Raw genomic sequence first — 9,021 nt, forward strand, 5'->3', positions numbered from 1 at the left:
TCTGTTTAAACAAATTGCAATTCAAAGGGAATCCTGTAAAGAAAAACTGGTTTATCCTTCTGGTAGCAGGGAACACTTTCTGACTGCTTCACATCTCCTCATGCCTCTTCTTGAGGTTCTTTAACAGAGGAGGTCTCTCCTTGCCTGTCTCTCACTCCTTGGAGGACGAGGAACAGGGTTTATCTGAGAGCTCCTTAGGGGCAACTTCTTTGTCTCTCTCAGTCTCTGTCACTCTTTCTCCCTCAATTCCAGCTGGATGCTCGTGAGAAGATACATTCTCATCTCTACCTTGTTCCAGAAGAGCTTTTCTTCCCTATAGGTGTTTTGCAATCTCATCTGCTTTCTGTCATGCAGTAACTTTATCAGATTAGGTTGTCTGCGGGTGGGGGGTGGAGAAGAGAAGGGTCTGGCAGTTTATTTTTGAGAGGGGAGTAAATTCAGTTCAGAAGTCCACTTGAGCTGTTGATGCCAATGGGTATGTAATTGTTAGTGGAGTGGGATAGGGCTAGCGATATCTCAGGGAAAGATGGGGCAATTATAATTATAAGGGCTCTAAGGCTGATTAGTGGCTGCTCTGTGCCATTTATGCACCAAGGGAAGAAAACAACAGTAACAGATGAGTTAACTCTTAGGTCAACATATGAAAGCCAAAGACCTCTATGGTACCACTTAAAGACCTCCTCATCTCCTGAAGGCATAGGACAGACTATTGTAAAATTCAGTCCCAGGACCTGGGGTTCAGATGAGCAACTTTACAAAGATGGTTGAACCAACTAACAGCCCTCAAAAGTTATCTTGGTTAATGTCAAAGCCCTGATGAAGAATGAGCAAGATCTTGAGAGATGGGATGAGAACATGAAGCTGGATGTCCTTGAGAGCCAGACTCTCAGGTCTACCCTGAGCCTTCTAAGTCAGCAGGACTATCTCCTTCCCCTTGCTGTCCAACAGCTTCCTCTCCTTGCATGGAGACAACTTATAGTCCTCAGGTGAGATGTGTGCCTCATAAGATGATTCTGGCCTTCCTCAAAATCTGCCCTAACTTCCCTCATGGCTTCTAAACCATGAACTAGATTCGGTCTCAACGTGGCCTGACCCGGAAACTATTGGGAGGAAATAGATTATTCATCAAAAATATCACAGGACCTGACTAATGCACACTGGCAGGGACCAAAAGAGCATGCTGGGTGCCAGATGAGGATACCTATGATTTAGGGTTGAATGTCTATACTGATATGGATCTGGGTTCCCTGAAGGTAACGGGATTCCAGACTAGCAAAGGCCAGGTGGCAGAACTTCATTATCAGAATTAAGATCAATGCAATTACTGTAGTGGGCAGCACTGTGAGGGGCAACCAGGAATCCCTGACCCATAGGGATCAGTCCATGGTAGTGGCTTATAGAATATGGTGATCCTAGGGTCAAGATAGATGGGCAACCAGCAAGAATATTGCTTAAGGTTGATAATAAAAAATGATCAAGAGTACAAGAACAGAAGGCTTATTTACGTCAGCCATAGCAAAGTCATGATCCCTTGCCAGTTTCCAGACCTGAGCCTATTCTCAGATCTGGAGCTCATGGATTTAAGGAAAAAAACTAAGTTCTCTTGAGGAGAGATTCTCAAATGTCTATGCAATGTTTATATTGTGATTCTCTTAGTCCTCTTTCTGGGTAGCTATGACCATTTCCTAGGTAACATGTATTCAAAGGGGAAAGGAGAATAATACTCAAATATTTTAGGGGTAGTTTAATACAGGGTCTGAGAGGACTCTGATACAGGGTACAAAAACGTCATCATGGCTCTACAAGAGTGCAGGGAGGCCAGTGATAGTGTCTCGGCTCAAAGTTTGTCTCACGGCGGGACCAGGATGTCATTGTCCTCATCTCTGAGTGCTCAGTTGGTATGGATATACTTGGTAGCTGGCTGTACCCTCATGCTATTTCCCTGGCTTGTGAAGTAAGAGCCAGAAGGGTAGAAAAGGCCAAGTAGAAGCTCTTGAACTTGCTGACTCTGGCCAACATCGTAAATCAGAAGAAATACGTCATTCTATGTGGAATTACAGGGATCGGTGCTAACCTCAAAAACATGAAAGGATACAAATTACCATTATATCCCCATTTAACCTGCCAGTCTGGTACCTGCAAAAGAGAGATGAATTGTGGCAGATGATGTAAAGCCATTTATTGGGTAACATGGAAAGCTGTTAGTTTTGAATGGGGCTCCTTAGTACATTCAGGCTGCATTAGCAGCTCTGCTGCTGCTTAGGCCATATGTCATGGCAGATCCCATGTGCTACAGATCTCTTGATAAGGATGCCGTGTACATTTTCTGCAAGTACCAAAAGAAGAGGCATAGCACTGACACCCTACTATTCTGGAGCAAGATGATGTCATCCACCACAGAAAACTATTCATCTTTTGAAAAGCAGCTCCTATGGTGCTACTAGAGCGTAATAGAAGCTTGGCATCTGACTTCAGACCATCAGGTGACTGTATGATGGAGATGCATCCATATCTGGGTTTTGTCAGACCCACCAAGTAATAAGATTGAAGGTAGAGCATAAGATGGAAATGATACATTCAAGTTCAGGCCAAAGGGAGCCTGGAGGGGATAAGAAAGTGAAAGATAATCCAAATTTCCTCTCCCAGACACCTTTCTCTATTGCACTAATGCCAATCCCACAGATGACACTATGGCCCTGTGGGGCAGTTCCCTGTGACCAACTGACATGATGGGTTCCGGCTGTCACATTGGTAAAATTCAAAAGCGTGTTGCTGCTCTGATCCCACTCAAGGTTGCCCTGAAAGACATCAGTGAGACAAAACCCTCCTGTGGAAAGAACTTTGGCATACCCAGTCATCAAGTAGCTGTGGAAGGGAAGTGGTCTGAGCTAAGAATATGCATGTGCCTCTATCCTTGACACTCTGACTACATCCATGGCAGGACAGTGCTTGAAGAATTGGCCTTGGAGTATAAAGAACACCAAGGATAACAGTTTGCACACGTATGGCAAAGGCTTCCCAGGTATTATACAGTTACTACCAGTGCTGGATTTCAACCAATCAAAAGAAAAAAAAATGATGTTCAACTCCCAATATGGCACCATTTTTCAAGAAACCCAACAGCCCTTGGTGGCAAGTTAAATAAATCAGATCTCGTTCAGCCTGGAGGGAACAATAGTTTGGATTTACAGGGATGGATACACATTTGAGTATGTTTTTTTTCCCATCCTTTCCTGTGTTAAAGAGGCAGCATGAGTCTATATGTCTGCCCATCTAGAAAGCTTCAGCTCACTCCCACCTATTACTTCTCCCATGGACTCTGGTAAAGCTGGAGGAACACATCGACATTGTTTGCCTGTTCTGCTCACTGACGAGACCATGGCCCACCCGATGGGAACTGTATTCCTCTGCTATGCCTCATGTCCAGTTAGGTTAGGTTCAGAGACCAAAGGCTGCCTAGGGTACTATTGTGGACCCAGAGGTTTGGGTCCACCATGAGTGGGGAGCAAAATCCTCATCAGTTCTTTCCAGTGCTTGCTTCTGCTGAATTTCAGATTTTGTACCGCTTCTCCACTAAGATGCACATGTAAAGAACGTCTGTGGGAGACCTCCCGTGCCTTTACAGATGCATGTTTCCCAAGACTGACTTCAATTCAACTGCCCTTTTCTGCTAGAACAAATAGGTAAAACTTAATGACATAGAAAGCTTGGTGACATTTTGCTCCGGCATTCCCAAACTGAAGAAGATAGTAATTAAGTCATTTCCTGTATAATAAACACAGCAAAATATAAAAGTGAAGCTAATCAGCCAGGGGAGCATTACTAAAAAGGAAGGGTGAGGAAGAGAAGGAGATAAATCACCGGTGGGTGCCATCGGGAGGAAATAAGGCAAGTAAGACTTGAAGTTTGTATTTGATAATATTCTAATTACAGCTCCTCACTGTGGTGGAGAGTAAATTTAATTTTTATTACCCCAACTCAGCCTTCTGTTCTCATTCTGATAAGCATTACCCTAAGAACCAGCTTGTGGGACTCAAATGGATTGACTTTTGGACTGGGTGTCCGGAGGTGTCTTAAGAACTTCATCCCCACATTAAGGAGAGTACAGACCAATATGTGGATGGATGAATTATGGATGGCAATGCAATGGCAGATTTGGGGGGATAATATTTTGCTTTATTCTATTTAAAAACTATATTTGTTATAATATGTTTCCCCTTTTACCTTTTCTTCACTTTTGCTGGATTAATCAGGTTTCCCCCCTCTTTACTGTCTTCTACTGGCAAGTTGATATTTCTCACACAGAGTTCTACTTTCTAAAGGCTAACTTCCTATTTCTAAATACTGACATTTCATTCTGTATTTCTCAGTTGATGTAACACATTTGAAGAATATTACTCCAGATAATGTATTCCCTAGGCAACAAAGAGATTGCAGATCTGAAACCCAGGCTCCCCTGACTGCACAGGTGTGAGGCTGAGCCAGAGGGGACATGTGTCACGTGAATATTGTTGGGTGAAAACTATCCATTCCTTGGTGAGAATGGCCCAGGACAAACATAAGAGTCAGTGACTCAGACTGCCTCATTTCTTCTGCTTTCATTATTTGCATTTTCATTCAATCCCTGTTGCACTCTCTTATCTTGTGGCTATTGATAGGTTCTGCTAAAAAAAAAAATATTGAATTTCTGGATGTGTGGCTTTTTTTTAAAGGTCATTTATATCACTTTTTTGGAATTTCAGAGTTTTCTAATCTTTTAGATTTTGAGACCAACTTGTTCCTGTCTGCTTTACATTTTTCAGGAATTCCCCATTTTACTGGTCTTGCTGTGCCAACCTTTCCTGTAATCCAGGACACCTATGAATTAGACTTGATATTTGATCTGTCATCGAAGCCGCATTTTGCGAGGAAGACAAAACCATCACATACGTAGCTATTGTGATCTCTGCTAAAATCCAAAGGAAAGTCTTGATTGAGTGAATGAGAATACAGTAAATCATTGGGGTTTATTTATATTTTCTTTGTGAAATGCCATAGATACCTAAATTTACCAAAAGTTTCTAGAGGCAGTATGTCACAGATGAAATTTGAAAATCATATAACTCACACTCAATCCTTGGCTTAATGCAAAAACAGCACAGATATTTAGGTTTTATTTTAAAATAACTCTTGCTGTAAGAATCATTCAAAGGAAAGATGTTAATCCTTATGACTTCCTGCATTTATAAGTTTTATTCTCCTAGCCACTTGCTCTTCCTTTTCTTTGGAGTAAAACATGCAGTGCCTGTCAGCCATGAATCTGCCTTTGCTCAGTACCTTTTTTGCTTCCCATGTTGGCATGATCCACTTCGTTCTTTCTCCTGGGCATTACTGTGTTGCAGGCTAGTTGTTAACAGAGAGCATGGTGCATACCCAGTGTGTGTTTGCCCAGAATTTCACCACCCACTGTTCCTTGTCATTAATTGAAAGAGAAAATAGAAGCTCACAGGAACCAGAGTTGATGTGGCTTACAAAGTTAATGAAGTGGAGGAAATATGAAGATTTGGGACATGAAGGAAGATGCACCCCATGAATTGCAGAAATAACTACTCTGAATTGAATAAGTTCCCAATATTTTTTTGATGCAAAGGCTTAAGATATCTAGGGCTGTGTACAAAACCACAACGTAATTAGAAATCCAGAAAAATTAATGGAAATAGATTCACTTTGCCACAGAAGGAAGAGAATCAGGGGTTTGGAAAGAGTTGATTATGAAAAGATAGTTATGCGGCGGGGAGAAAGAAGATTTGTTAGGAATATGATTAAAGAGAAATCATAGGGAAGAGAAAAATTAATGTCTCAAAAGGCTATTACGGTGTGATGTAAGAGGTCATTATTTCAGTGTGATAAAATTATATAACTAGGAGACATCAGCCAATATATTAGCTATAACCACCTATGCATATAAACCTAGACAAAGCCATTTCCACTGATGTAACGCTTTAAATATGTTTTTATTTTTTCTTTTTAGCAAATAGCACAACAATTCAAGTGTAGGAAAAACAGCTTTATTGAGTAAGCTGTTTTGATAAGCTTATTAAGGGGGACCAAAGCATTTCAGATTAGTTCCCAGATGAAAGAGGAAGCTGATCTGCAAAATGAAATGTGGGGGAGAGAAGTAGAAGGATTCTCTGTGTTGTCCTAAGGGTAAGGAAAATGGTTAGCATGGCTAAGAAAGGCATATGTAATGAGAATTTACCAAATTATTTGTTAGTGATTTTTATTTAACTCTTAACCTTCCATCTCACCTAGAAAATTTTCAACAAATTCTTAATTGCTCCCTGATGCTTTCTGTTGATGGATTGTTTCCATGGGCAAGCAGAGTAAACTATGAAGAAAATCAAAATACTTTGGGAAGCCAAAAGCTTGCAACCTCAGCCAATCTGATTTTTGAAATTTAGAACGCCTTAAAAATATTTCTTTCAGGGCACCTGGGTGGCTCAGTTGGTTAAGCGTCTGCCTTCGGCTCAGGTCATGATCCTGGAGTCCCGGAATCGAGTCCCCCATCGGGCTCCCTGCTCAGCGGGGAGTCTGCTTCTCCCTCTCCCTCTACTCCTCTCCTGCTTGTGCTCACTTGCTCTCTCTCACTCACTCTCATTCTTAAACAAACAAATAAATAAATAAATCTTAAGGAAAAAAAAAAAGGAAGGAGGTTGTGGAATTATATGGAAGTGTGGGAGTTGATGGAGAAGCAGTGGCCGCTGAGGACTGGAATGTTGGGGTTAGGCTGGAGTAGAATGAATCCAAGAATTCCAAACCCACAAATCTCACAGAACTCCCTTTGCCAGCGGAGACCACTTCTCCTGCATCCTCCGATGAGCTGACTCTGCCTACTTAAGACCCAGTAAAGACCTTTCTGAAGTAGGCACGTGGGAATGGATTTTAAAAGTGCTGGATCGGAGAGGAGGGGACATGGCATTAGTTGGGCCATGTCACACACATTCCCTCGATTTCTTTATATAATTTAGCAAAATCATACAATTCTTTTCCCGTATAAGTGGTCTCCTGGGTCAGACTTTGTTTGTCCCCTGATCTGTGCTTTTCCATGGCTGCTAGAACGAAATTACCACAGACTTAGTGCTTAACACGCAAATTAATTCTCTTTGAGTTCTGGATAGCAGAAGCCCTTAATGGTCAGCAAGGCTGAGCTCCTTCTGGAGGCTCTAAGGAAGAATAGTTGCCTTCTCCAGCTTTTAGAGGCCGCCTGCATTCCCTCACTCAGAGCCCCATCCTCCATTTTTAAAACCAGCAGTGTGGCATCTTTGAATCTCTTTCTGACTCTGACCCTCCTGCCTCCTTCTGATCACAGTGAGCTCACTCAGATAATTCGAGATAATTCCCCCATCTCAAGAACCTTAATTTAATCACACCTGCACATTCCCTTCTGTAAGATAACCTATTCAAAGGTCCCAAGGATTAGGATTGTTAAAGTAATTGAACAAAGAGGCCGTTTGATGGAGGTGGCTCTAATGCTTAGGGAGCCTGTATAAATTGAAACCTAAGCCAAAGCCAATTCCTGTAAATGCTCTCATACCCCAGAAAACACATTTAAGAACACCCAGTCACAAACGTTTGGAACCACGAGGTCTCTAAGGAAGACACAACTGGCTTTGAAAGAGTCTTTTTAGGCAGTATGATGAGGCTGATTCTAGAAGTGTTGGGGAAAAGATAAAATTGATGCCATCGTTACCACAAAATGGGACACAGCTTCCTTTGTTGGAAATGTTTTTAAGAGCATTGACAAAATCGTTGTGCCTGGGTGGCTCAGTCGGTTAAGCATCTGCCTTTGGCTCAGGTCATGATCCCAGGGTCCTGGGATCGAGCCCTGCATCTGGCTCCCTGCTTAGCAAGAAGCCTGCTTCTCCCTCTCCTTCTGCTTGCTGCTCCTGCTTGTGCTCCCTACTCTCTCTCTCTCTCTCTGTGTCAAATAAAAATTTTTAAAAACACTTTTAAAAAGGGCACTGATAAAATGATGCTCATAAGACCAGGAAGCAAACAAGAAAGAAGCACAAAGCAAACAGGATGGAATAAGTTTCTTTTCCCTCCTAAGGCTCTGAGTGTTCCTCTCTAGTGCCAGCTGTCAGCTCGACAAGAGAGAGCCAGCGCAAAGCAGCAACGTGATTTGCAGACTTTCAGCCATACTGTGTTAAAATGAATATGGAAGGATGGGTCTGGAGCTGAGAAAGAATAGCTTAATAACTAGCAAATTGACCTAAACTACTCAGTATCCATATTAAAACTTGAGGTAAAAATTTGAAATTCCCTATTTCTACCCAACACAGTTTAACTATCCCTCATACAGATGGAGATGTACTTCTGGTCCCCTGAAATGGGAAGCAAATTTCTAATACTCATTGAATCCATCTCTGGAAGACAGCTGCACTGTCCCTTGCTGGGATATGTTAATTAGCCTCCAAATTCAATCATGAGTCCAACTGACTACTGTCTTACTTTTATACAACTTTTATACAACATTTTTATAAAATCCGAAAAAGAAGGAAGAGATAGTGCAGGGGGAGAATCCCCTCAAAGGATAAAGGCAAGTTGCTCCATTAAAGAGTCATCATGGTGCTTGCTTCGGCAGCACACATACTAAAATTGGAACGATACAGAGAAGATTAGCATGGCCCCTGTGCAAGGATGACACGCAAATTCGTGAAGAATCCCATGTTTAAAAAAAAAAAAAAGTCATCATGTTTGGTGGGCTTTTTCATTTTTGCAGGGAACATTCCACACCATTGGAGCATCTTCCTTGGATTTGCTTACCATGTTAAATTACATTTTTGGATCTAATAGTTATTTATGTTGAAAAAAATGTCTTAAAAATGGGTTATAATAGAGTACATTTTTGAAAGAGATTTTATTTATTCATTTGACAAAGAGACAGCCAGCGAGAGAGGGAACACAAGCAGGGGGAGTGGGAGAGGAAGAAGCAGGCTCATAGCAGAGCAGGGAGCCCGATGAGGAGCTTAATCCCAGAAC

General features: G+C 41.8%; 1 non-coding gene across 1 annotated transcript; it reads left to right on the plus strand.

The window, feature by feature from the left end:
* Positions 1 to 8,607: 8,607 nt before the first annotated feature.
* Positions 8,608 to 8,714, plus strand: LOC113261956 (U6 spliceosomal RNA). The gene has a single exon (XR_003318562.2). It is a non-coding gene; the product is annotated as a U6 spliceosomal RNA (small nuclear RNA).
* The last annotated feature ends 307 nt before the right edge of the window (positions 8,715 to 9,021 follow it).

Source organism: Ursus arctos, unplaced genomic scaffold (genome assembly GCF_023065955.2).
Source record: "Ursus arctos isolate Adak ecotype North America unplaced genomic scaffold, UrsArc2.0 scaffold_5, whole genome shotgun sequence".
In the NCBI taxonomy this organism is placed as follows: Eukaryota; Metazoa; Chordata; class Mammalia; order Carnivora; family Ursidae; genus Ursus; species Ursus arctos.